The 27630-nt window shown below is 45.6% G+C and overlaps 1 protein-coding gene across 1 annotated transcript in view; it reads right to left on the bottom strand.

Moving 5' to 3' along the window:
• Nucleotides 1–27630, bottom strand: part of fut8b (fucosyltransferase 8b (alpha (1,6) fucosyltransferase)) — an 80194-nt gene that overhangs the window by 35619 nt on the left and 16945 nt on the right. The gene's annotated exons all lie outside the window — the stretch shown is intronic.

Raw genomic sequence — 27630 nt, 5'->3', positions numbered from 1 at the left:
ACACGCGTCTCTCAAAAGCTCTCATGCACACAATCATATACAGAAGCCATCACACAACTGAGAATACATCTTTTAATTCCTCAACAGCCCATGCCGCATCCTCGACCACAGCCTACCACAACCCACTTCCAAAACCTTCTCCCTCGCTCTTAGTTGAAGCACAACTCAAACCGACAGTTAATGGATTTGTTTGGAGGCAACTCAGTCCCACAAAGTTCTCCCCGAGCGCTTTCCTCCTTCCCAAGTGCCCGCTGCCATCCCCGTAGCCTCCATGACAGAATGCAACATTGTCAAGGTGATACAGTGAGCTCAATGGAGCAGAGGGAACGAAAAATCCCTGGATCATCACTTCCCTTCATCCCAACGCAGCGGGGGAGACGGAGATGGACGTGTGCCGGGTTTATGAAGCAACCTTCACTGTCAACTCCCCAACAAAGCCCTGCCATGCAACTGAGACTAGTTGTGTGATGGGATGAAGACTGGCAGGTGTGTGTGTGTGTTTGTGTGTGTGTGCGCAACATCTAAGTGTGTGTATGCGCGCTATCATCTCTGAGTGTGTAGTACCACAGCGTGCTGGAAAAATGCCAGACATCTTAGACTTTATGTGAGTGGTGGTGGAGGGGTGGGCTTGATTGACATGTCGCAGTGTCTCTGGTGTTTCTGCCTGTGAGCGTTCAAGACAGAGGAAAGTGTTCCTGCTGGGGTTCGCCTGGCAGCACAGAAGTAGGTTAACAGTAGCTCATCATGTTTACCATGGCAGCATAGTTGATATGTAGGACATAAATGGTGCCATGCTGTAATACCATAGAGACTCTTCATGCTTCACTGGTGCAAACTGCCCAGAATGCAGCAGCTGAGATCACTGAAACAATGAGGGGCAAACTATTCTCCTTCATTTCTTATTGAATGATGTGGGATTACTGAAATCTGTGCAGACGTTGCTTCCTTGCCGGTGCTCCTGTTGTGACTAACCTAGGTTGACACAAGGGTGGCTCCTCTTTATGCATGCAGCACAAGGATGTGCTGAGCTGTGTTTTATTATGGAAAATAAGAGCCGCGAGTGGGTAGCACTCCACCAGCTAATGCACGACTGGGACTTTACTAAAAGGCAGGCTGCAAAAACCCCTGTCACTGTGTTTGAGGAGCCATAATGAGGTTTGTGTTCAGTAGACTAAAACTGATAAATATAAAACTGTTGGATGAGGTAGGCAATTGCTGCTAAATGGGATATGGGATTTTTTTTGGAGATAACATTTCTAGCTAGTTTATACTTGAAAGTCAAGCTTTGCTAGTAATATATTACCGGTATATTAATTTAACTTTGGGGGAAATTAACATGAACTCCTTGCAGTTAATGGCCGACCTGGGACACTGACTAATCTGTGATTTCAGCCCATGTAACAGAGGGAAAAGCTAAAAAACAATAAATGCAATTAAGTTTAATTAAAGGTGCACTCCACCAGTTATAATTTCTTCTAAGGCTTTAAGAGATTAAGTTTCGGTTCATTTTGCGTTCGACAGTCACCAGCTATTAACCGGTGACTAAGCGGTTGGTTTTGAGCTCTGGAGCACCAGGACTGCATCTCCCAGGCAGCACTGCTGAAGTGACAGGTAGGTGTGATGTAACACTGGGAGCTGTGCAGCAGTCAGTGGTGGGAGCTGGCCTGTCTACTCTGGCTATCCTGACTTTCAGCTCATCTTCCTTCTCCTCAAAAATGTTTTTCAATGTGTTTAATCACAGCGGCTCTTGATGGCATAACGTTCATTTGGCTTGAGGTACTGAACCAGATCTTTGAATCCCTCCTTTTAACCCCAGGCTAAGGGAGCTCTTAACTCCCCTGAAAACATCTGACATAAAGCCTGGTTTACAAACGGGAAGCACTGATTTTAACTAAGGACTGAAAGTCGGGATATCTCACCCTCTTCTGCTTTGATTTTGACCATTCCTTTAATAATATGTCTTACGCAAGTCCACCAACTTCATGACGCAATGCCAAATTACTGGAGCCCCCTTTCAATAGGCTTAAAATACAAAGCTAAGTCATAAATGTGAGATTTTGATTGTTGCACTAGACCACTGACCTTACACTTTGGCGAAAAAGTCGAGTGCCATCGATGGCAAAATCAAATTCATCATAATGTTTGAGTCTCGGCTGTAGAGCAGCGAAAGCTAATCGGGTCACATTACTGGGAACTCAGTGTGTGTGTCAGTAGAGGTGAGGTAAGAGATCCTGAGATCACCCTTTTGTAATTAAATACCGGAAGCACCTCATAATTATTATTAAAGAGATGTACTCTACAAACCTGTTTGGATAACTCAGTTTTAACATGAAAGCCATCAGAAAGTGAGCGAAGGAGGTTTTTAGAGTTTCGTCTCAACGAGCCTTTCAGCTTAGCCTTGGTTGTGATGAAGTGGCAAAGGAGAGGAAAAACACATTCATGGTCGTCCCTCTTTCAACAGTTTCGGATCGCTGTGTTTCATAACTAAAAGAATGAGGAGACATCTATTGAGTCCTGTGTCAGCAGAATGTGCTCTGATTAAAGAGAAAGTGATACTCTACTAGAATTTATTCCACTGATGAAGATCTGCCAGTGTAATATTCCACCAGAGATACAGCCAAGAACGAGCCGAGCCCTGACGATTTTTGCATTTTCTAAAACCTCTCACGTCTGCCCTCCAGTCGCCACGAACAGGGGGCTACATAAATAATGGAAATTATAATAATGTCAGTTAAATAAATAAAGTTCCCCACTGTGGCACAATCATTTCCAAGTTGGACTGTGTGACAGATATGCTGACAGTGGGATTTTAGAGAAGCTGGCCATATAGTGCCTCTTTTTTTTATTCCGCTTTCCTCCACCATGACCCCTCCCCCTTCGTCTTCCAAGGAAAGTGGAAACATGATTGCAAGGTCTTAGCTACTCTGGACAAAATGAAATATGTCACTGCTTCCTTTTAAATGTACAGTCCTCCAACTTTACAAGTGGAAGGAATAAGCGGGCCTACGGTGCTCATAAATTGGACCTCTTGTCTGCTCCACCTGGACGGTCGCTCCCCAAATCTTCCTCTCGACCTCGCGTTTCACACGTCATCGCTTTCCCACAATGCCCTTCACCTTGCTGTCACGCCAATGCAGGGAGCAGCTCAGCCAGGAAAGGCTCGCGTGGCACATGTGGTACTGTGGGGCGGATTGCCACCCCTGTCACAAAACGCCCCTGTGCCGCGGCAACACACAGGAGCCTGAGGGGTCAGCGGAGATGACCTGTTTTCAGTCCTGCTGGTTAATCTTCAACGTGACTCAGGCTGCAGCAGAGGTCATCTATCAGCACACTCCGGTCTCCAGGCAATAAGCACCGCGATGAAGTCCACCACTGAATTATGCATGAAAGCCCGGCTGAGGACGGCTTCTATTACACCAACATGGCCACTCCAGCTCGGGGACATTGAGAAGGGAGCTATAGCATATACTGCATACTGTAGATATATATATATATATGTGTATGTGTGTGTCGCTTCTCATCTGTGTCGGTGCAGGGGAGAGTAATGGTGTGTGCTGCTGGGGCAATCCTACAGGAGATATGCCACAACATGTGGTACATGCTATGGCATGTTGGTGGCACAGATGTGATGCATATGTCTGGAAAGGAGACAGATAGCAGATCAAGAACAAGTGCATACAGTAGCAGCACGGAAAGAATGTGAAAAGCTATCTACGTATCAACAGCTGTGATACAGAAATATCTGTCTGACAGAGGAAGCTGAATGTGACCTCGGACAGGAGCTGTATTTTTGCGTTGATGCTGTCAAAAGTATTGAAACAAAAGAGATTTTGGCTTTTCTATCCCAGCGTGTGACCAGTTTGATTTGAGATGTCTGAATATCACTCTATCAGCATGACAGAGGGGGGGAGCATGCAGGTGTTTGGACGAAAGAATTACAGCAAGAGAAACATCAACTCCAACTCTGGCAGCAATTTTTAACCATTTTTTATCCAGGGATGGTTTGCTGAGCAAGCTGTTCTTGAGAAAGAGCCTTCTTTATAGCCATAAAGCTACGCTCAGTTCCGCCTGATAGCTGCCTGGTGCGGCCACATTTTCCTACAAATGCCCACTGAGCAGCTTTTCTGGATATTTTCTCAGCTGGTCTGCAGGCTCAATCCGGCGACCTTCCGGCCTCTACCCCAGTTCCCAAGGGATGGATCACGCTAGTGTCAGGAACACGGGGTTGACACATTTCAACTGGAAATACCAGAACAAAAGACACAACTTAGTGGATCTAACAAAGACAGAAAAAAAAAAAAGAAGAATCCAGGGTTCATGATGTATTCATTCCAAAAAGCAGCAGCACCAGGGGAAAACAACACAAATGCTTCAGGAGAGATTGTAACCTGAAATGTTTGTTCCCTTGTTTGCTGCCATTTTCAACAAAAACATTACGATTAAATTTTAAGTGTGACTGTGACTTTTTTCTTTTTCCATCAATATGAATATCAGCAGCCGTGTGACTCACTCGGAGCAGAGCGCTCCCGCTCCCAGCGCTCCTTCTCGCCTCTCGGTTGGCTCAGAGTCGAGATGCGGAGACACCCGTAGCTTTTCTGGGACACACCCGGCGTTTTATGTGCATGTGTGTGCCTACGAGTGGGTGTGCGGGAGTCACCCTGCTCGGTCAGGTACGCCTCGCTGCACACACATAAACACACGCACACACACACGTACACGAGGGTGGTAAATATTTCATGAGCTGCTGTTTACTTCACAACATTTCTTAGCTGAATGTGGAGGAGTCCATTAACTTAGGCTAAATGGCAGAGAGAGAGCCTGGCACGGGGACAAGCGAGGGGAAAGAGAAGAAAACAGAAAGATGGAGACCTGGGAGAGTTAAAGGCATGACGCCCAAGTAACTGCACTGGGTTTTAATACATACACATGGAAAGGCCTGAAGTCAACACGAGGCCATGTCCTCAGAATTGTTTGTGGGAATTTTGGAGGTTCGGTTTTACAATTACAGGCAAAAAACACACGGTAGGTCCTTAAATGATCTTTAAATGTGACTGCAATTATGCAAAGCAATCGAGCCAAATTGAACTTATCATCACGTTTTTAAAATCCTGGCTGCGACACATGCTGAAGCTGTGGAAGCTGTGTATTAGCATGTTGTTATCAATGCAATAAACATGATTTATTATTGTACACAAAAGCCAGTATTAGTACGTTTTGAACAGCAAGTGTCAATGATTTTTTTTTTACACAGCTACAAATAAAACATATAAAATCAAATGATATCAGACCCATTGATTTAAGAGGTTTGATTTTGTAATGGCTCACGAGCACATCGTCTCAGAGCTATATCAAGCTTTAACTGAGAAATGTCGAACGTATAAAAATGGGCCAATAAAACACGGGCCGCAGCTGTTTACAGCTCTGGGATTTGTTACTGCGTCTGCCAACATATCCACATATACACTAATAATCAAGGCTGGATTTCAAGCTGAGGAACTGCCCTCCTGCACCAGACCTCAAGGGTGAGGTCCACTGTATGTCAGTTTTGTTTTTTTTTTGGAATTTCCAGCAAGTGTATTTGCACGACTAAAATATTCTGTCAGCTGAAGCAGGTTCTGCATCATTTGTCTAACTTGATGCCAACTCTTGTCGAGGGACCCCATGTCAGAATCTAGCTAGACAGTCTTATTTTAGTTTATACTGAGCTGACATGATGCGCATTCCTAAATTATGTTTAATATAATTACCACAACTAGCACACATCAAGAATTATAGAAGCATAGGTGTAGTGATTGCACTTAACTTAACTGTACACACTGTATACATTGCCCTAAAGGTGGCAGGTTAGGGCCCAACAGCAAATTTGGCTTTGGAGCTTCTTGCCAAGTTCATTGAGCCATGCAGCTGATGTTGGCCTGCAACGCAACACCAATGTACTGTAATGGAGACATGGTCTAATTTGGACCAGGTTACCACAGAGTATAAAAATCAAATATTTGTCAGCTCCTTTCACAGAGGGTTGTGCATTCACAGAGCGATGCACTTTCATCATCACTTTCACCAGCTGTCTGAGCACTTGAGCACTGAAGGCTGCCCACCTCATCGCAACTTTGGGATTAAGTCTCGCAGAAGTGGCTAAAGGTCTCAGAGAAGTTCTAGCCATGCAACCGCTGAGCCCGCTGCAGCTTGGCATTCAGTATCAGAGCTAAGCACACAGCCTCTCCTTCAAGGTTATCTCTGTGGAGAATTCGCTGACAGCAGGGTACACACGCACACGCATTCACACGCACATGTGCACTGACACGGTGACACAAAGATAGGTACCCACACATACACACACCTCAGTGTCCCAGCGAGGGGGGGGGGGGGGGGGGGGGGGGTTGGGGGGGGCAGGGGATGGGGCATGTTTGCGCTGACGGTTTATGCAAACAAGTTTTTAATTGGGACGGTGGGATGTATGATTAGCAGTAAAAAGCACCAATCATTCCTCTGTTTTATTACTTTTTATGTCCAAATAAAAACAGGGACCTGGGCGGGGGCCCCACCTGCCAGCCCAATCTGTCTCCTGACGAGTGAAGGTGGATCACGGGGCTCAGACGTGGTCAAGGGCAGCATTGTAAATTCACCGTGTCAGCGAGGGTGATGAACTGGCTCTGCAATGGTGTGCGTGTGTGTGTGTGTGTGTGTGTGTGTGTTCGAGAGAGAAGGGAAAAGAGCAAGAGTCAATGCCACTCAAGCAGCTGCATGTATCACGCCTAGAGCAGAGAGGACATAAAGTGTCAGAGTGTGTGTGTGAGAGGTTGAGTTAGTGTTTATTTGGGCATGGGTTGGGCAGGGTTGCCGAGAAATTGTGGAACTAAGCATCATTTCAAATTGATCATTTACTCTATGCTCGGCAGTGTTGAGAAATACAATCCTCTGTGAAAGCCTACACAGAACCTTGACCGTTATTACTTGCGAGGAACAGAAAAGAGGAAGCTCATGGTTATCCATCTACCTTGAGCTATACTGCTTTGGCTTGGATCCACACACACAGACACACACACTTCCTGTCTGTTCCAGTTTCTGTTCCTCGTAATGAGTCCCAATGACGGCTGACCTTTCGCAGCCTGGGGTGCCAGGGACAAGATACAGAGGTGGAGCCAGTGAGGGGAGGGTTGAGGGGCCTGCGGTGACCCCATACAGAGGGTGCCAACCTTCATTCAGTCACTGTAAAGAGGCCTAATGATGGACTGAACACAAGAGAAAAGAGAGTGAAAAGAGGGGATAACAGAAGGAAATCAGTGGCCAGAGAGGGAGGGGGATGAGGAGAAATAAAGAGGACGGGGGGAGAGAGAACAGCTACTGTTACACTGTGCTAAATTGTATGATTTTTATCATCTGAATATGCGGTGACGCATAATGTGATACGCCTGGATCCACTAAATATGGATTTTGCTCAGATTACAATCAGACCTTTGAAACTAGTCTTGGAAGTGGTCAGGCTCACGTTGTTATTATCATTCTGTGAGATTTCACCGCAATCCACAATGAGAGCCGCATAAAGACATGGAAAAAGGTGTTCTAAACAGAGGAGTATTTCAGTTAATACACCCGCGGGAGATGCAATAGTCATTTCCAGGTTAAGTGAGTGAGCTTCAGCTGTGTGAGCCAATAAAACACTGTGATCAGGTATCAAAAAATCCTGACATGTAACCACAGTCTGAGTGACAGGGCTGGCAGGAAAGTAAAGGGAGAAAACCAGAAATGACACCGCAGTGAGAGCAGACAGAGAAGGAATGCGTCTGAGGCTGAAGCCAGTGGTTACGGGACACAAGCAACAGAGGTAGACAGTGAGAAAAATTGTCCTGATCTCCGACCGCAATCTCCCAATAAAAGCCAAGATTGACGAGAACTGGGGGCTCGGCGGTCTCTTGTGCAATAAGTTACGTTTCCAACACAATAAGCAGCGCACCCCACCCCTAAACACTCCCTACCTCACTCATCTTCTGCGGCAGAATTTACGGTCAGCGGTTAACTCCCATTACACCCTGACTGAGGGCAAAAGTAACCCCCCCACCCCGCCACAAGTGCCCTCTGCGAGGCCGAGGCTTGAATGATAAGGCAACGACTGGGGGGGGGGATGAAAAGATGGAGAGGACGGCCGTGGCAGAAGAGAGCAGGGCTGTGCTAGCAGAGGAGGAAGATGAAGAACAAGGAAGAGGGAAAAGCAGGAGAATGCCCAGACAGCAAAGAACATCAAGAAAAAAATAAAACAGTCACAGACAAAGACAGAGGGGAAAAATAAAAAAAAGCATTGTGGTACCAAGTAGGAGCCAGGGAGGTGAAGAAAGATGGCGGCTGTAGACACAGACAGAGGGGGAGATGAAGAGTGTTCCCCGAGGGAGCCTGAGTCCTGACTAATACAGAGAAGGAGTTCTATAAACAGCAGTAACACACATCTCCCGCCGATTCATCGCTCTCTGCTACATTACCTCCATTCTCTTGTCTTCAACCCTTAGCTCCTTTGCTCTGTGACCTTAAAATCCCCGCGCTGCAAAAACACGTCAGCGGTAACAAGTGACATATTTATTCATCCTCTGCTCAGCCTTAAAATCTTGTTTTTTTTTTTTCCCCGAGACAAGAGAGAAAAAATATCTGGCAACTGCGGGAGCCAGTTGATTACATGGTAACTCCCAAGACGTTTGTTCAAACACACGCTTTCCTCCTGAAATAAAGCACCATTCCACATACTTTCGAAATGTCACCCATTTTAAAGAAAGTCCTTGCACAAGAGGCATGAAAGCAGTTTAAAGTGCCTCTGTCCTTGCGTTAATGCTTTTTAAGACAGTTCTGCAGATATTAAAAATGGCCTGGTGCTTCAGCGACAGTCACATCTCGCCTTCAAGCATGAGGGCCGGTCATTTCCGTGCCCACCCTCCATGTTGGCTCGTCCCTTTGAGTTTATTCCAGGTGCTCCAGTTTCCTCCCGCACTCCGAAGACGTGCACGCGAGATGAAATGAAAACTGGAAATTTCCCACAGCTGACATGCATTGGTCCGTCGGCACTGGCCCTGTGATGGACTGGCGACTGGCATGAATAGATGTTAAAGCGGACTACGAAATTAATAATTGAGAAGTTGAGATGGGTGTTTTTTGTGCCATGCTCAGCTGACTGCTGTCCTCCTCTCAACTCGCCGCTCCACTCCCTACTGCTTTATTCTGATCGCCAGTTTCCTCTTAACTCCATTCCCTCTTCCTCATCTTTACAGATTTTTGTTAGAGCTTGACATTAAAACCCAAACCCAGTGGGACCTGCCTGGAACAGACTGGGGTAAGCTTGAACTGGATTTTCCATTTAATTGCTTCGCTTTGGGTCAGGATTGTTTGAAAATGTTAAAATACTCCTAGCCTCACTTAATGATGAGAAATTACTTAGCCATGTTGAGATTCAAGGGGATTGGATATAGCCGAGTTTGGAACAGCTCGGACACAATTTCCAAGATAAGATCCAATTTTTGCACCTCATAACCTATCCTCACCGCCCCTTCGTGCCCTTTCTCTTCCATCTTTCTTTACAGAGCCTCGCCCCTCCCTCCTCCCTCCCCACCACAGCAGCCTGCATGCGTCACAACACAAGCCATATTGACAGAACTCCTCGTCCCCGTCAGGTTGTGTTTTCTGCTTCGGGTCCGTACTTGTTTGCCTGACTTCTCCTCCGTCTCTTCCACTGCGGCTCTACGTCTGGCACTGTGTGTGTCTGCTCAGCCCATCAGCTTCCGCTCGGATGCTCCTTTCAGTCGATGTGGCCTGTTGTAAGTCTTTTGTGGTTAATGTATAGATCGTGCAACAGTTCCGTGTGCAGACCCTCATGTGGAAGGAGGCTGTTTTTTTTTTTTTTGTCTGAGGTGCAGCAGCAACGGTTGGCATGATTACATTTGACCGGTTCAGAAAGAGTTTACTGTAGTGTTGTAGGAAAACAATCCCGTCATCCCGGCTGAAGGGTTTCTGCTTTGCTGGAGACACTAATCACATTCACTACATTCAGCCTTGACATGTTTGACTCGGATACACCATTGGTTGTTAGTGTAATGAAACTGACAATTACAGGCTACAGTGCAAACATTCCCTCTGTGGCTCTTCATAACCGAAGGCTTTTTTAGTGTAGTCATTCGGGCTTGGCCCTAAATGGTTCAACTCTGCATTCCTCCGGCGCTCAATAAAAAAAGACACAAGACTCATTGAATAGAAGAAAAAAGAAAAAACCTGCCTCATCTTTAGGGGATGAAGTCTCCTAAATGCGATTAAAGCGAAATACTGGCACACAGTCTTCCCTGACCCCTATTAACGGAGCCTGAGAAAACAGCCACCACACACCCTGCCACTGAGCAGGACCTGTTGCTCAAATCACATTAACTAACAGCAGATGAAAAAACTCAATACACCGCGTGCCAGGCTGTGCAAACAATGAGCCGATGCAATCACACCTGCAAACACACCTTTTACTACTCCATCTCTCACAGAGGAAGACGGAGGAATAAAATCAGGCGTTGCCGCAAAACAGAATATTTCGGTCTAGCCCTTCCTTCCGTCCGGCGCGGGCACCGCTGAGGCCTTATTAATGCTTGGTAAAGCCAGAGCACGAGTTTACGCAACGTGACTTTGTAAAAGCTGAAGTGAAGGTAGAGACTAACACTTCAACTGCTGCCGGAACATTGTGATCCAACTGGGAGCAGCTGCATCCTTGTTTCAATAACACACCAACAACGCACTGCCCCCCTTCCATTCGCCAAGATCAGTCGAGAGACAACCCACGGGGAAGACTCTGTTGCTCTCCTTCACCGTGCTCTAGGACACCATGTGTCTGCCATTGCGCACAGCAGACGTGGTAGCAATGTTACATATATGTAACGTTGGGTGTGCATCTTGTCAGTTGTCTTAAACATTGGTCCTGACACTAGTCTAGACAGCACAGGGAAGTCCATCAATCTTCCTCTGGGGAACCGGTTTGTTGCTTATTCAGTTCTGTTGTGCAATGACTGGGCTTTCACCCCCTCACTTGCTTGCAGCTCCTATTCTGCGAGTGTGTAACCAGCCACTGCACACAGCTGTCATGTGTCTGGTGAAAGCGGTGTGACTGACACTCATTGTTCAAGATTGAATATGCATTTCTCCCTCCAGGACTGACGCATGCCAAATGAAGGACATTCCCCTGATTGATGGCATCTATTTCTAATAGAGCTCTCTCTTTTCGCTCTCGTATAGACTTTCTCTCCATTTGTCTCAGTCTGCCATGTCGACCTTTGACAGGCCCAGAACTAGAATCCACCAGTGGGTAAACAGAGGGAGCTCAACTTGAATGGTCAGTCCAGAGTTCTTGGAAATCTCTCACAGTTCATCCAACTTTCCATTAAGGGTTGAAAAATATTCACCCTTTCGGTGCAGAAATTATGCATGGGAACAGGGAAGATGGGGGGAGGAGGGGCACTCCTGAGCACCGAGGTTAGATCACAAACATGATCAATAATGCACTGCCTATTGTGTTTCGGCACTGCAGTCAGTTCACTTCAGTTCCATTCAAGTGAATCCACATTGCCGCACCGACTAGGCTTGCGCTAAGTCAACAGTCCAGATGAAAGATGGGCCTTCTGCAAGGCAACCACAGTAGAAACAGCGAGGAAGAGAAGGGATGATGGCCTGAGCAGATGAGAGGCTACGTGGGCGGACTTGGAAGGGGAATGAGGCACAGAGGGAGTGCCTGGTTGCCACTGCCGCAGATGTTGTTTGTGAGTCTTCACACAACGTTGCACTCCATACGCAATCCGCCAAAACGAACCGAGACCATGGCCCTGGGCTGAAGCACGAGATAGTAAAATAATGATAAAAACACCACCATCTTCTCCAGTACGCTCACGGTGCAATACATATTTCATCTGGTGCATTTAATTTGATGTAAACTACTAAAGTCAGTTTTTCTCACCAATCCTTGCACTCTTTTCCAGCTGTTTTGCCATGGCTCACGTCAACTGCTGGAACCTATCGATACTATCCACGCCGAGCAACCAAATGCTTCCTTAACAGCTAATCCACCCCGCCGGCAGAGCATTGACGGCTACACCTTCATTTGCAAACCAAAACACGGGCAGGAAAAAAAATGCAGTCAACTGCCATCCGAGATTCCGTCCATCATACTCATTACTGTTTATCCATACAACATCCTTATCCACACATTTATTACTACATGACATGCACAACTGTTGTTCCCATTGCTTTTCCTGGTGACCATGCAGCGGGCATCCCGAGTTATTGCCTTGCAATGCAGACGGCTCGTGTGTCTACTGCTGAATTATTGATCTGCTCATGTGGAACGTAAACACAATAAACAGACATATAATACCTCTCTGTCACAGCACACACGATGCCAGTGTGTGTATAGATCATCCAATGATAAACATCTGGAAGCTACTAAACATGCAAGATCATAGGAACAATTCAACTGTGAAATGCACTTGCAAATTTCTTTAATGTACTAAAACACCACAGGCAGGGTTTGTTTGTTTTTGGTTCTTTTAAATCTTTTATCTTGAGATAAAAGGGAGTCGTACTCGACTGTTTGAAGATCCTGAGCGAAGACATAGCCTATTACAAAGTTCTCCAATTCAAACGGCCGCTCGGTTTAGAAATTCTAATCACATCTCTGTGATTACATGATCCTGGAGAACCACATAAACCTACCAGGCACATTTTGTACAAAGTGCGCATTGATCTTAGCGCTGCTCAGCTAGCATTGATCTCATGCCAGGTCTGTGAACAAGCAGCGTGCTAGCTGGATCCCGTGTGCTTGTGTGTGAGTCTGTAATGGTCTAGTTTGGTCTCCGTCTGTCCGGAGGTAGAAATTTCCTCCCCCCTGCGTTCCCTTCTTGCCTCCTCAGTCTGTCGGATCTGATCCTCCCAGTGTGTCCTCTGTGGTGTCTGCTTCTGTTCCCCTTCCTGTCGGTGAGCTGAGGGCCAGCAGAGGGGAACAGGCTTCCAGCGCCTTGGCCTGGTAGCCTGGCTCCCGACAGCCTAGTCATTACTGCTGGCTAACAAGCAGAGAGCGAGGGACGTCTGCGGCTGCTCTTCCCCTTAACTAACAAAGAGAAAGACCTCACGGGTAACTGTGGTAGCAGCGGCAGCACAGAGGCACAGGCTCCTGCTGGACTCATAATGGTGCTTTCTCATTATATGCTGTCTCCTGGGGGAAAAAAAGATGTACACGCTGGGCTACAGGTCCTTTCAACTAGGCATTGTGGGACTACAGGGGTAGAGAGGAAGGAACATTATGTGCACGGGCTGTCACATACCACTGCTTTGAATTATCTTTACGTAGTGATGCATGTGAACGTGTGTGTGCGCACATGCATGCAGGCATGTGTTCTGTGCCGTCCTCACGTGCACTCAGCTGGATGTTTACATGCTTCCTTAATGTCATCTTTTATTTTTGTTGGTGCCAGGGATGTCAGTGGAATTCCTCGGAGGGGGAGGGGGGGGAGGGGGGCATGAAATGAGTTTGACTTGATTTGATTTGATTCCAGTGGCTCCATCAGAGCCGGGGGCGATGCGGGGGAAAGGCAGGACTCACAGAGCCCATGCGTACTCAAGCGTACATGGCTCGAACCAAAGCACAGGCGCACATGCTCCCAAAAATATATATTCCCAACACAGACACACACACACAGAGAAGCACATTCTGCTTTCTTCAAGGCCCACAAATTTGTGGGATAGGCAGCGTTTCCCCAATAGTTGGCAGTCAATGTCAGTGATGGGGCACGGAGGCGTGGGATATGTTTATTAATGACTTGTAAAACACTCTTAAATCCTCGGCCCACCACCGTTGTTTTCATTAATTTTCAGTTGTGTGTCCATATTGAAGTGGGCTGTGTTTTGGCAGTATTTTTGTTGACATTTCATTTAGTCAGCTCAATATCTCATCTATACTCAGACACCAAAGTCTCTCAGTCTGTTATGAGCTAATGAGACTAGTGATACTTCACTTGCTCATGCAAATTTACAGGACCATTACTCTCCCAGCCGATCATCCTCAGTTTTGCGAACAAATATCTTGCACAGGTTATGGCTCAAGTGTTGTCACTGTACTGAATATATGGCTTAGTGACAGCTGTCCTCTTATACCAGGTGGACAAAATACCATAAGAACTGTAAATTCTAATGCAACCCACTGCAACAGCCCTGCAATGTATCTACTTACAGCAATTTTTCTGTTGACACTGTCAGAGAGGTGTTGACTCAATGCAGTGGTTATTTTTGAAGCTGTAGTTTGTGGTGCTGTTGTACTGGATTACATTACATTGTCAGTGTTTTCATTATTTTTCAATATAACAGAAATGCCTTAGTATTGTTTTGCAATATGCTGTTGGCTGTTATTTTTCCCTTGGACAAAATAACATAAGCACCACACAGTATAACAAATTTTGACCTCAAAACTGACTGCAGAGTTGGATCACCATCTCTCTGACACAAACTGGAAAATAATCAAACAATCAAAGCCTCACACAAAGGTACAGGGGTATTTATTGCACGGCGGTTGCGTTGCAGTTTACAAGCGTTAATGTAATTGCGTCCATCCCCTGCATCTCACATCTCAAGTGCCTTGTATTATGGTCACTGTAGTTCTACAAGTTACCTGTACTGCGTCTTGGCGTTGAAGCTGCAAATGTTGCTGCTTAAAATCAAAACCACTTCCCTCCACTCCAGATGCATAAAATTTTGCCTGTTTGTTAGAATAATGTTGGGATTTGGTTATTGGTGCTGAAAAAGAAGTGATGATTTCAAAACATTCGACTGCAGAGCAGGCAAGTTAAAACTCTTTTTAAACCACTTCAGCACTTCGGCCGACACCAACTATCAAGACAAAGGCAGCTGCTTCGAAGCATTTTTACTGGTGCTCAATATAAATGCACAACATTCAGTTCTTTTCTGCCACGGAGCCACCAAATAACATCACCAAATAAAGCTAAAAATCTTTGTACCACACTATAAATCTAAACCAAAATTCACCTGGACCAGCTGTCAAACAGCTGTTAGCCTCATTCCTTCAGTGGCTCACACACCAGTGATGCACAGTAGACACCAGTTACCTCCTCTGGGCATGCCCCCCATATGTACTCAGGTCACGCGGCTGATCTTTGACAGGTGCGCACGGAGGCCTGTGCAGAGCCGCCCCAAGACCAGAGCTCTGACCCCTGGTAATGGGTCTCTGGGGGTGGGGGGAGCCAAACACATTCGGCTCTGTACAGTTGTAAACTGGCTTGCTCCTCCCCTGGGACTGACTCCCCACATTACAACCTCTCGTCACCTTCCTTCCCTCCTCCACTGCAATGAAGCAAAGTGACTGTTGTCAAGGTTACTAGGGGATGGGGGGGGGGGTTAGGAGGGACAGATGAGGTGGTTTGTTATCTGTCTACATGGCTGATGTGAGAAGAAATATGATTGTGTCCTGGTGGTATAAGTAGTGCTGGGCTGATGGAGGTATAGGAATTTTGGGCTGAAGGGGGTATGCAGGAACGGTAAATATGTATGTTTCAGAGAAATTGCAAATATATCAGCATATATATATGTATGTGTGCGTGTACGTGTGTGTGTGTTAGTGTGTGCATGTCTAAGCAGAGCAGAGGTTGGTGAAGCTTAGCCGACTCTGTGGAATGTAAACTAGCCACTGCAGCAGTCCTGCCCGGCCTCAGTCAGATGCTGCCCCACCGGGGATCCAGCATGCTGTTCGAAGCCCCCCACCTCTCCTTCCTCACGCAGCCCTGCATCCAGCACCAAGGGCTGCCATCCCTGTTCAAAAACTGCCTGCCTAGCACCCACCTTCCACTTGCCACTGTGATTTGCTCACCTTGTCTCCATTTTCGAGCATGTGGAGATTAAGTACAGTCTGAACATATGCACACGGTCACTTACCATGCATTATCATTTCACAGCTATTTGATGCCAACCGCAGCCATCTCCCCAGACGCCCAAGGGAAGGTTAAATGCTTTAATCTGATGACAAATTACGGCTGCTCGATTATGGCAAAAACCATAATCATGATTATTTTTGGTCAATAGTGATGAGTAGACGATTAGTCATTGCCTTTGGAAACATGCAGTTTTTGAACTTTTAACAGTGGATGTGCTTGAACTTTAAATATAATCCAACTGAAAAACTAATCTTAAAAATAAATGCCTTGTAATAATGATACATTAATAATATTCAATGGTTAATATTTAATGTATGCAGGGCGGACTATCATGGAAATTGCCAAAATGTGGATGCAATTCATAAAAAAGACGGATCAGGGTTTTTCACACACACACACACGCACACACACGCACACACACACGCACACACTTTACAGAGCCCCATATGTGATGTGTATTAGAATGTAATGGGGTTTTTTTTTAGAATAAACAGTAAAATATGAGGAACGAACGCTGAAATGTGGTTCTCGCCCTTTTCGGCGACTCCAAGCATCAGTACCACATCATCCAAGCAACAGCTGGCTTGACCAGGTCCTTGCAAACGGCGGCTCACTTGACCACATTGAGCTTAACTAAACATGCCACAGCCTGGCTCAGAGTGGGCTTCAAGGGAGGGGGCGAAAGCACAGCACTGTAAAGGAAAGGGGTGCGCTGGATTTATCACACATGGGAAAACAAGTGCGTCGCTGCTGGGCGGAAAGTGGCACAATAATTGTTTTACCTGGAATCTTCGATCGTCTTGTTTTCATAATCGCTGAAAGCCAGAATCGTAAGTGAAAATGAAAATTGATGAATCGTCCAGCCCAGCGATGATTCGATTAGCTTGGCCACCCATTAACCTCTTCCTCAGAGTTTTCTGCACATAAAGCTGAGAAAGCATCATTTCATAACCCCACCACCCTCCTCCTCGCTCTCCCTCACTGGATGTGACTCTACAAATGTCAGCGTTGGCTGCATGTGTCACTGACTTGATGTATTGTGCTGTGTGTGTGTGTGTGTGTGTGTGTGTTTGTGTGTGTGCGCAACGGTGGCTCTGCTGCACCCATGGCTCACCAGCCATCTGCAGCCCACTGAGGGACACATGATGATGACGGCTGAGTCACCCATTAGCCCAAATTAGAGCCATCCTTCCACCATTCAAGACAAGGCCGCTGGCAATGCCACGCAGTCAAGGCCATTACGGAAAACACGCACTAAACTGATTTTGCTCTGCAAATACCATTAGCTGGTGCCCCAAGATTATAAATATCCGAATTCCCAATCTGACGAAGGAAATGGGCTCAGATGGGGAACTGTGTTACGAAAATCCTGCATCAATGTCATGGACTTGTTCACTGGGTGCCAGAGGGCAGGGAGAGGAGGGTAATGGCTACGACAAGCCAGAGACGAAGGAACAAAGGAAAAAAGCGGTGGAGAGAGGGTTTACATGGACAGCTACCGTTGCTGCTGGGGGAGTTTCGTGCGGAAGATAACAGTCCAAAGATAAGAAATATTACAGCTTTGTGTTTATCAGAGACCCCCTACATTTACCGATCAAACAGCTCTATGCACAGCAGCTCTACATTACTTTAAAAACTCAGTTATCACGGTGAGGAATCCAAGAAAAAATGATTTGGAAGTTTAGAGCTTGAAATAAGTGCTCTCTAAAATGGATGCAGTAATGGCGGGCCGCACTGTTTAAACGGCCTTGGTTTGGTAAACAACTGTCCTGCATGTGGGCCAATTTGTCAAAACAACACGGCCATTTCAGGCCCGGGGAAATTGCCATTTTGTCCATACAACCTATTTCGATCCACTCATGTTTCCGTTTTGCCACAAACGCACCCCAACATCACCCCCCCCCCCCCCCCGCCTTTTTCACCATTTCCTTTACTTGAGGTTTCCAGTCGAATGCCAACAACTGTTGCCTAGCAACTAAATATTCACCCTGCAGAAATCCGCTAGATTATTATTTCTTTCCAAGTTTCACATTTCTGAGAGAAAAAAAAGATATCTTTGTGATTTCAAGTTTACAAATCCCGGTGGTGCACACGCTCTTCGTATGATATGCACAACCCCCCGTCACAGCCAGAGGAAGGCGTAGCAGAGGCGCCACGGGGACTTCAGGGCGGATGAATTAATACAGTGTTAACACAGAGTGAAAGCAGCTAAATGTGTGCATGCCCACATGCATTCCGACAAACAGCAGAAAAGAATTTCCTAAATGAGATTTCAATGCTGCTTTAAAAATAGTACAACACGAAATTAAATCAAGTACTTTTTAATCATTGGTTGGACATGGACACCTTTCAGAGCTGCTTTAGAAATCCATACTTTCCCAGTTAGGAAACTGCTCTTTTCTGCAGTGTTTACGATGCTTTCATTTTTCAACTGACTCGTGGTGTTCCCGTCCAAATGTTCAGGCAGTGAATATATTTTTCCCTTGAAGACAGCGTGTGCCTGTGGCTAGCCGGCAGTGTGGGCTGAACTCTGGACTCCCAGTAATATGTCTATTTATTCAAGACAACAAAAGGCCTTCTGTGATAAATACCATTGGGTGGAGGGACTCATAATGCACACAGTCAACATTGTGGTAGTGTAGTCAGAGTGTGTGTCTGAGCAGAAAGAGCCTCATGCCAGAGACAGCAATTTATTAGTGAAAATATGTCTTTGTGCTGATTGTTAAGTCAGAGGTGTTTTAACAAAAACAGTGATGCTTTGATGGCTCTTTTTTTTTTCCTCTGCAGAACAGCATGTTTCCTTTCTGCCATATTGTGTATCTGTTAATAACAGCTGGAGGGGCATTATTCATTTTAGTCATGGGCACAACAGTCAAGCGACGTCATACGATGTAGAAGCAAATTATCGCACACATAATGTACTGTCAGAGATAATGAAGCGTAATTATAGTTCTTGTGTATTTTAGCTTGACACATGCATCTATAATGAAAGATTTTCTTTCAGCTGAGAGGTTTTTATGGTAACAAGCAGAGGAAAACACGCATCAAATCATCTATCTGAGGGAATTAATTACTAATTAATACAAACAAATTATTAATTTGAGGCTGTGATCTGCAAATTTGGGCGCACAAGCTATCGACAGTTTAAGCAAAAACCTGCTGGGCTCTGTAAAACGACGGTGCTATGAATTAAAATCTACCAGTCTTGTTTGAGGATCCTTATGACGGCAAAGGGCCCAAATGTGCTAGTTTTAGCTATAACTCTGCAATCGATGCTCAAATTTTGCTATAGAAAGGTGGTAAATCACTTTTGGAGAATCAATCTTTCTCTGCATGCCAGTTGGGACGTACTTGAATCCATCTTTCCAGTAAAACTGATTGGACAACTTCTGTAAAAGGATTTAATGGTGCATGGGAGAGTTCTGAGGCTTGCTCTGGATACATTTGCACACCCACCATTGTGAGTATGCACTCAGGGAAGTCAGGGAATAAGTGTACCAACACAGACAACTAGAGGGGCCTGTTCTTTTTTATAATTAATGACGTTCTTCTGAGACCTAAATGAGTCTGCTTATCTGATACAGGCTCTGTGCATGGCTGCTTATTAAGCTCATGCCCTATCAATCTCATGCAAAAATATGAAAATGACCTATGAAAGAGCAGGTTTGGGGCTAGAAAGCAGACAAGCATGAAAGGAAGGGTGTCACAAGTTTCTGTCAGGCCTCTCAGTGATGTTCTCATCATCGGATCCTGAACCTGGAAGCCATCGGCCCTCCAGAGACATGCCTCCTGCTCCTCAGGTCCTGGATATACATGGATATCAGCAAACCAGCACCCCCGCTGAGAGTGTGGGACCAAAAAAAACAAAAAAAATGGCCACACTAAATCTGTGGCTGTCACAGAGACCCACCTTGTGCATTTGTGCTTATGCAAATATTTATCTGAATTCACACTTGGCTTAATTTGACAAGAGCAACCCAGTCTTGAATGGCTTTGGATGCAAAATGGTAATTACTCCTAAACCAAGCTGGAATAATGAACTTGTTAGCATGCTCAGCCTCCTGGAATTCATTACCCCGCTCGACGCCGCACCCCTGATGGAGCAAAACCTGATCTGTTTTCATTCCACGCTGCTCAAAGGGACACACTGTGAGGGGAGCTCTGAATCACACAGACGCACTGGCTGTGAGATGTCCAGCAGCCACTCCAAACTACTCACATACATACAGTAGACACACATACATCAGTACGTCTAATGAGACGGACACGTCTCGTCCCTGCCTCCTGCTGTCTCATGTGATCTCACACAGAGTCTCAGTCAGAGGAAGGCGGGGTGAGAAAATTTTACCTGGCGCACTTCACTTTGGTTTTTGAAAGAATGTGAGCGCATGACACGCTCAAAACCAACAAACAGGATGTGATGAAAGCTGTTAATATCAATGTCACCAAGATGACAACTGAAAATATTTTCTTTCTTATTAAACAGAGGGAAGGCAGCTATTTGACTGGTGTGCCAACTATTTTTGAAACAGTTAAGTGCTCTCTGGGGAACATTACACTTGGACGAAAAGGACAGTTGCAGCACGATTTGAAAGTTTTTCCTCATATTTTACATTTTCTGTCACATCGACAGAAACTGTCATGTAATGCGAGTGATGCCAAAAAAACTGTCGAAACTTTGGATTACAGCCAGCCATTCAGCACAACTGCATCAGGCTGTAAACTTGCACACTTTGAGATGAAACTCCAGCAAATTTGAGAACAATGCAAGAGCTGCAATGAGACAGGAGGAAGTGCCTGTCTTCCTCTTTCTGTTTCTTTCTTTTGAGGGAAACTTTTTCTTGTTGTCTGAGGAGGTTATCTTGTTTAGGCCAACAGGCAAATCACAGAGACACACATTAATAGTCTTCAGTTTGCGAAAAGCAATGCTTGATTTTTTAATTAAGGCTGAAAATAGCCACCCACAGTGGGATACTCTATCAAGAACACTGTGATATTTATACAGAATTTGATGCTACACACTGACAGTGAAAAACAACTAAGCAGCAAACATCTCATTAAACAATAGAAAATGCAAGAAAGCAGCTTGCAGTGCTTTAAAAAAAACAGTACATGAATGCAGAGAATAATCAAAAACTACTGAAGCAGAACTGTCCTTAAAGAATCTATCCTGGCCGTTATTACCTGAATGAAGCAAACTGCTCTGAAAGCAGCCCGTGCTCTCATTCTCTGCTTTGCACTGTCTCGTTTTCTCACAGTCTTCCCCACCAGCTGGGTCAAGGACAGATCAGGGGCGACACGCCTCCAGTCAGCATTTGTCCTTTTTATCTAAGGAAAATGCTCGCAGGCACTCTGCCTGTTTGTCCTGCATTTGAGTCAATCACACCACCAAACAGGCTTACAGTCAATGCACACATTGCTGATTACATTTCAGATGGGTGTTTGGGAGGTAAACATTCGAATGACAGTACAAACAGACACAGTACTGTGAGAGACACTGCTTTGTGCCGTGCCAAGTCAGTCACACGCCAGCAACTGTAGATTCGTGATCACATTCTGCCACAACGCAGCGATGCCAGTTTCTTGTAGAGACCGATATTTATGTAATATTGGTTCCGTCTAATGCTGTCAATTTACGACTATAAACTAATTCTATCGTTGCCCTCCCTGTGACTCACTCTGGAAACAAGCATTGGCTACACGCCTAATATCTGTAAAATATAGCACAGCTTTTCAGCAGAATAACTCAGCACCTGCAAGTGAGGGAGCATTATTAGCATTGCAGTGTATGTGGTGACAGCTAAAGAGACTTTCAGGGCCGAAGCGTTTAATGGAAACAGCTGTGCAGCATGTGGGTTAATGTAATGGCTTTGCATGTTGAGCAGAAGTGGTGCTAAGCTCAGCCTATCAGAGAGTCATCGACAAAGCAGACCCGCCGCTCCATCTCTTTGGCGCTCCGTCTCGCTGGCCTCGTATCTCCACCTCTCCTTTTTCACTCCCCTCTAAGCACCCATCAATTGAGGCAGTGAAGCCATCAGTGCCCACGCTCAGCCCGCCTGTCTCATTGCTTGGATAGCCACATGTGTGTGCGTGTGTGAGAGAGACAGGAAGACAGAGAGAGAGAGAGGGAGAGAGAGCTTTGGTGTTTGAGGGTGCTTATATGTGGAGGTCCTTGATTGGACTCTACAGCAGAAGCTGGAGCATTAATGAACACTGCCTGTCACAGTCCCAGTCCTTTTTGCAGATCTCTCACCCATCACTCTGGGCGATGGATCAGCGAGGCCTGATCTAAATGGGCTATCTTTTCCTTTTTTTCCTCCCCGCAGACTGCTCTGCTGGCTGGGGATCACAGACATCAGTGGAGGCATCTAATCCCGGCCTCTATGCCCACCTCCCTCAAGTGTTTGTTACAGCTCCCTTGGTGGTGTTCGTGTCAGAATCAGGACCAAAGTGAACTCAGTCACATGCTTGGATCATGTGACATTTAAGCAAAACTTTTGGGGAGGACACACCTGAATACAGCACAGACAGATACATAATCTAACATACTTTGTGTTGCAGCGAAATTAATGAAAACAATCAAGGACTGCAGAGACACAACAAACTGGATTGGTATCAGCACCAAAGTTGCTCTTATTAAGCAAATCTGATGTGACTGATGCACATTAAGTGCTGTTTCCTTGTGTCTTTCACTGTTTTCGCTGGATTTTTCTGAGACAAAGGTGGCAAAGGCTGGAGGATGTGCAGTCATGCGTGCTGCACACAGTTTGTTTGCATACTTCATGCATACCAACTTGAAGACAGATAAAGAAAAGAGACAGTAAAGGACAAAATGGCATAAAGCCTGATGGAAAGACTGATGGGTGATGAAGGAAAAGAGCTTTCCAATGTGACCAGTGAACAGATACTAACAGGTGGCTCACTGGTCACACCTAAACATTCACATTCTAAAATGATCTGTCATGTCGGAGGACTCAAAAAGCAGTCTCCAGAGGCTCGATATCCAGTCCTGTGTTCTTCTGTTATCTGTGATTTCATCACAAACACACCATCGTTTGCCTCACGAATGAAGGCAATCTGTCGGCATCTTAATCTTGCAGTCATGTTCCCATCACCTCCACACTTGAGCGCAGAACGGAATGTGCACGTTTGGTACCGTAACGCATCGCAACGGTTCCTGATAAAGGGCACAACAGCAAAAGAGCTAAAAAAATGTAAACAAAAAAAAAGTCTTTGTGTTTTTGTTGGTGGAATTTTCAAAAGGCGATGGCCAATGATACGAAGGCAGCTGGTGGAAAACCCTGTGTTTGTCTCTCAGGCCGCAATCTCATAAACTGTGAGGAGCAAAATACTTGAAATATGCCTAAAATGTTTACTTGGTCATCTCCATTTATAGCTAAGAAGTAACATGACGTTACCTCCCCGTGTTTGAAGCATTAAACAGATCTAAAATTGGGCGAAAAGCTTCTTATTTCTAGACCTTTTCAAACAACTTCCTGAAGAGAATGAAATTATTCCTGTCCAGAAGTACCAGGGAAATCTCAGCCGACTGCAATTAAAACTAATTTGTCAGCCACACTGAGTGCCCTTACATGCGTGTACTGACCTCCACTATAAGTGCATTTAAAATGGTAATTGAAAATCTTCAATGCAGTTTATTTCTTCATTAGACTGATGCGCATTTTTTTCCCTCACTGAAGGGCAGTGACTATAAATACGTTTCAGTTTCAGAACATGAGTTTTAGGGTGCAACCGAATTCGATGCTGGAGCCAGAACAGAAAAAGTTACAGAAAAAGAGGAGAATGCACGATTCTGGACTGTCAAACTCTGCAGCGCCTCAGCTCCAAACAACAGCACGCATCCGAGAAAGACCCGACCTGCGCAACATCCTTCCACTCCACGCTAGGAACGAGCGCTCATTATGAACATGCAAGGTTACAGTAGGAGCAGACTTTTGTCCTCACTCCCATGTTTTATTTAATGAGCCTGGGGTTGGTTTGACATGATTTGCATGTGCTTGTTATAGAACCACACAGTTCCACTGCTCATGCCCACACATTCCCCTATATAGGGACATTTTGATTCCATTTTTCGCTTGGCTTGTCTGTCAGTTTACACCAGCAGAAGGACCATGACTCAATTTTCCACCAAGGAGGATGCCGGGGCTTTCATTTGTGTGCACTTTTGCATCAAGGATGGAGGTTCTGCCGCCTCGAAGTGCGTGTGCGTATGTGAGCATATGCGCGCATGTCTGATCTGAGGTGTGTCGTTTGAAGCGGAGTGTGTGTGAAAGCAGCGACTCCCCTGTGAGTTAAAGCTCTGAAGAGAATAGTGCTGATGTGGTCCCTCTCTCCGACAACAGCCAGATGACACCAGGAGACGAGACGGCAGGATGCGAAACTACATGAAAAGGCCTAAAAATCTGCAGCCAGCCAGAATATTTCTTTGATAACAGAAAAAAAGGAAAGACAAAGATGTGAAACTCCCTTGTCTCTTTTCCCTTCTAATCTGGAAATGGCATGCAGGAAAATGTGGCTCATTCCATAGATGGCAATTAATAGCCCCCGGGGCAGCAATGTGTCCCTTTTTGATGATGTCAGTGCTTTGAGGAGTGAGGGACAGGTCAGTGCTAGCGTCACGGACATCAGAGGCCCTTAGCGCTGTGGCGAGATGTCAGCCCGGCTAGCGTCATCTCCGTGTGATGGGGCCTGGACAGACGTGCAGGGGGGCCAAACGTGACAAGGCAAGCAGAAACGGGGATGATTCAACCCTGCAGTAAGGATGGAGGCAGGCGGGGAGAGACAGAAATGCGAGGAGAAGGGGAGGAAGGATACAGAGAGCACATGGCACAGGAGAAGACAGACTGAAAGGGAGAGCAATAGAAAGAAGAGGAGGACAGGGCAGCGGGAGAGATGATCATGATAGGGCCAACAAATGGGGAGTTTATATATACAGTACAGAGGAATTCACCAGGGAGGTGAAAGGAGGAATGCATTAATGGAGAACAGCACGGAGTGAATGAAGCACGTTAATGAAAAAGGGTGCTGCTGAGCACCCAGAGCAAATGGGAATAGCTTTGAATGGCTGAACCTCGCAGCAATAATGACTGAAAGGCGTGATGACGGGAACCGAATTAAAAGACGAACAAGTGGACTGAATCGAAGTAGGAATAGAAATCCGCAACAAGTCACAGGGATGATTACTGTGACCAGGAAAGGCCTGGCTGAGGACAAATAAACCCTTTCCCCTCTCCCCCATCGCTCGACGCCTCACATGTACCCACAAGCGCAGCACATACTGTCCAATCTGCTCCAGTGTGGCTGCTCGGTAGCACAAGCAGAGGAAAACAAACGTGCGGTTCTCCTGCAGAACTCCCCGAGCGAATTCGAGCTGCTGCATGAATGTGAAGCAGGGCACTGCAGAACAGGAGCGCACATCCTCTGCAAACTTTCACTGAATAATTTAATGAGCTGTGTTTTAAGAAATAAAGGTCTGTTTTTCTATTTTCTGTTGCTGACTGATCCGGCGCCACAGCCGTTCAATCTACGGGCCGTTTCATAGCTTTTTCATTTTCCCTTGTAAAACAAAAAAGTGTCTGGTAGGTCCTTCGCTAGGAAAATATCACACTGGATATCAAATATCAAAAATAAAATTTGCTTAAAACACCAACAACCTCATGCTTTGTCAACATTTATGCTTGTTTTCTGGGCAAAAAAAAAGACAAGTAAAGCATGTGCTGTATAAATGCTTTTGGAAAATACATAAATATACGCATTTTTCAAAAGCACAAATGCATGTGATCAAACTGCAAACACTGTATGTGCTTGACATTGTTCAAACAGCCTTCTAAGCCTTATTTGAGTGTACTTGAGTTTGCTGTTTTCTTGAAGAATTTCATCTTATTTGCTGTTAAAAAGCCAATACAGCAACGGCCATTAAAACGTTGAAGGAGCCCACCGCGTTTCTGAGAACCTGCCTCATTCTGCTGGCAGCGGCTTACACATGCTTTACATATTTCATATCATTCACGATCATCTCCCCACTCATCTGACAGTTGTTTCTGTGAGGCAGTAAACTGTACTCATCTGTGGCGTAAAGACCGACTTCACTGTGAGAGTTCCGGCTTGTGGCATGCTGGTCTCACAATGAAGCTGTTCTTTATCCAAGTGTTGTCTAAGTTTCGACCTCCACGGACTATATAGTCTTCCCTTCCCCATGCATCTTGGAGGCAGGTGAAATTGTGCCAGAAATCCCAAAACTGTAATCACTGCCAGATTAATGCTAATGAGGACTTTTGTACAAGACATCTCTCACTTAGATTGTAATGGCGGACTTTGTTGCAGGGAGCAGAGGACGTGGGCGGGGGCTGGAGGATGCAGGGAGGTTTCATGTGTGCAAAAGGTGCGGCGCTGACACCCCGGCCATCTGGAGGGCCGGTGGGAGCTGAGGACCTAACAGAGAGAGCAGACTGCCACCTCATACACACACCTGATCTCAGGCCAGTGTGTGTGTGTGTTTGTGTTTGTGTGTGTGTGTGTGTGACTGGAGAGAAGGACAGAGAGGGATCTAGTACAAGGAATATTACAAATATCAAGAGGGTGTGTCGGTACGGCCATTTAATACAACTCCGCTTATCCATCAGCCGCCTGTGTTTATACAACAGAGCGAGTGAAAGGGAAATGGGTTGAGGAATAAAGAAAGCGTGAGGAAAAGTGACGTGTGGTGAGAGAGAGAAATGCGAAATGGTGAAATGAGATATCATAAGTGTGTCAGATCATATTGACAGAGGTGTCTCTCAACAGAACCAGCATTCCTTTGATGTGAAATGACGACCTGAGCCATTTGTGCCACAGAAACCCAGCAAAGAATGACAAATGCGGCACAGGATGACAAGATGGGAGCTAAATTCCCAGACATTATATGGCCGTGCGACGCTTCTTTGCTCACTCCTTCTAAAGTCAATGGTAAACTCGCTGTAAAAATTAATTTCGGTGGTTTCTTGCGGACAGAAGGAGGCATTTGGGTTAGGGTTAGCGAAGGAAAACAAAGGCCTGCATTGGTTCGACTCCACAGTGTGGACAGGCAGGCCGGCTGGGTAGACCTGTCCAATCCTTTGCAAACAGGTCGCCACTGCATGAGAGTCACAGTGGACTAAAACATCAGAGGTGCACAGACAGTATCTGTAACATCAGAACTACTGCTGATAAGGCACCTTCATACTTTGCATCCGAAAATTAATTATTCTGTCTCAGATACCAGAACTGATACTTCTTATACGTCCTTTTCCCCCCTCAGCTTTTCCATTATAGAGAAAAATGACTTGTGTGGAAATTCTCTTAAAGTGAATGCAGCAAATGATAAAAATTAAAATACAAGACTTGAGGTTTACAATCGAGTTTCCTCTTGGGAATGAATTTCTTTGATGAACACTTTCATTTATCTGGCTGATCCATTTAATTAAATGCTCAGATTGTTTGTATGGTTTCAATGCACCTCTATTAAATATTTTTAAAATGCTGCTTTGCTTTGCAGAGACACTTTCCATTTCCTCTTCCAGGTTCAGTGCTTTTCTCCATTCTCTTTGTGAACATCCTGGAGTCAGCTTTTTTTAAATTAATCATTTTGAGGCATTATTTGCTTAGTTTGTTAAAAGGATATCTTCACCATTGTGGCCAACCAACTCCTCATGCT

Source organism: Chaetodon auriga, chromosome 18 (genome assembly GCF_051107435.1).
Source record: "Chaetodon auriga isolate fChaAug3 chromosome 18, fChaAug3.hap1, whole genome shotgun sequence".
Taxonomy (NCBI): Eukaryota; Metazoa; Chordata; class Actinopteri; order Chaetodontiformes; family Chaetodontidae; genus Chaetodon; species Chaetodon auriga.
The sequence above is the reverse complement of the archived record's forward strand: the minus strand, read 5'-3'. Positions and strand labels throughout refer to the sequence as shown.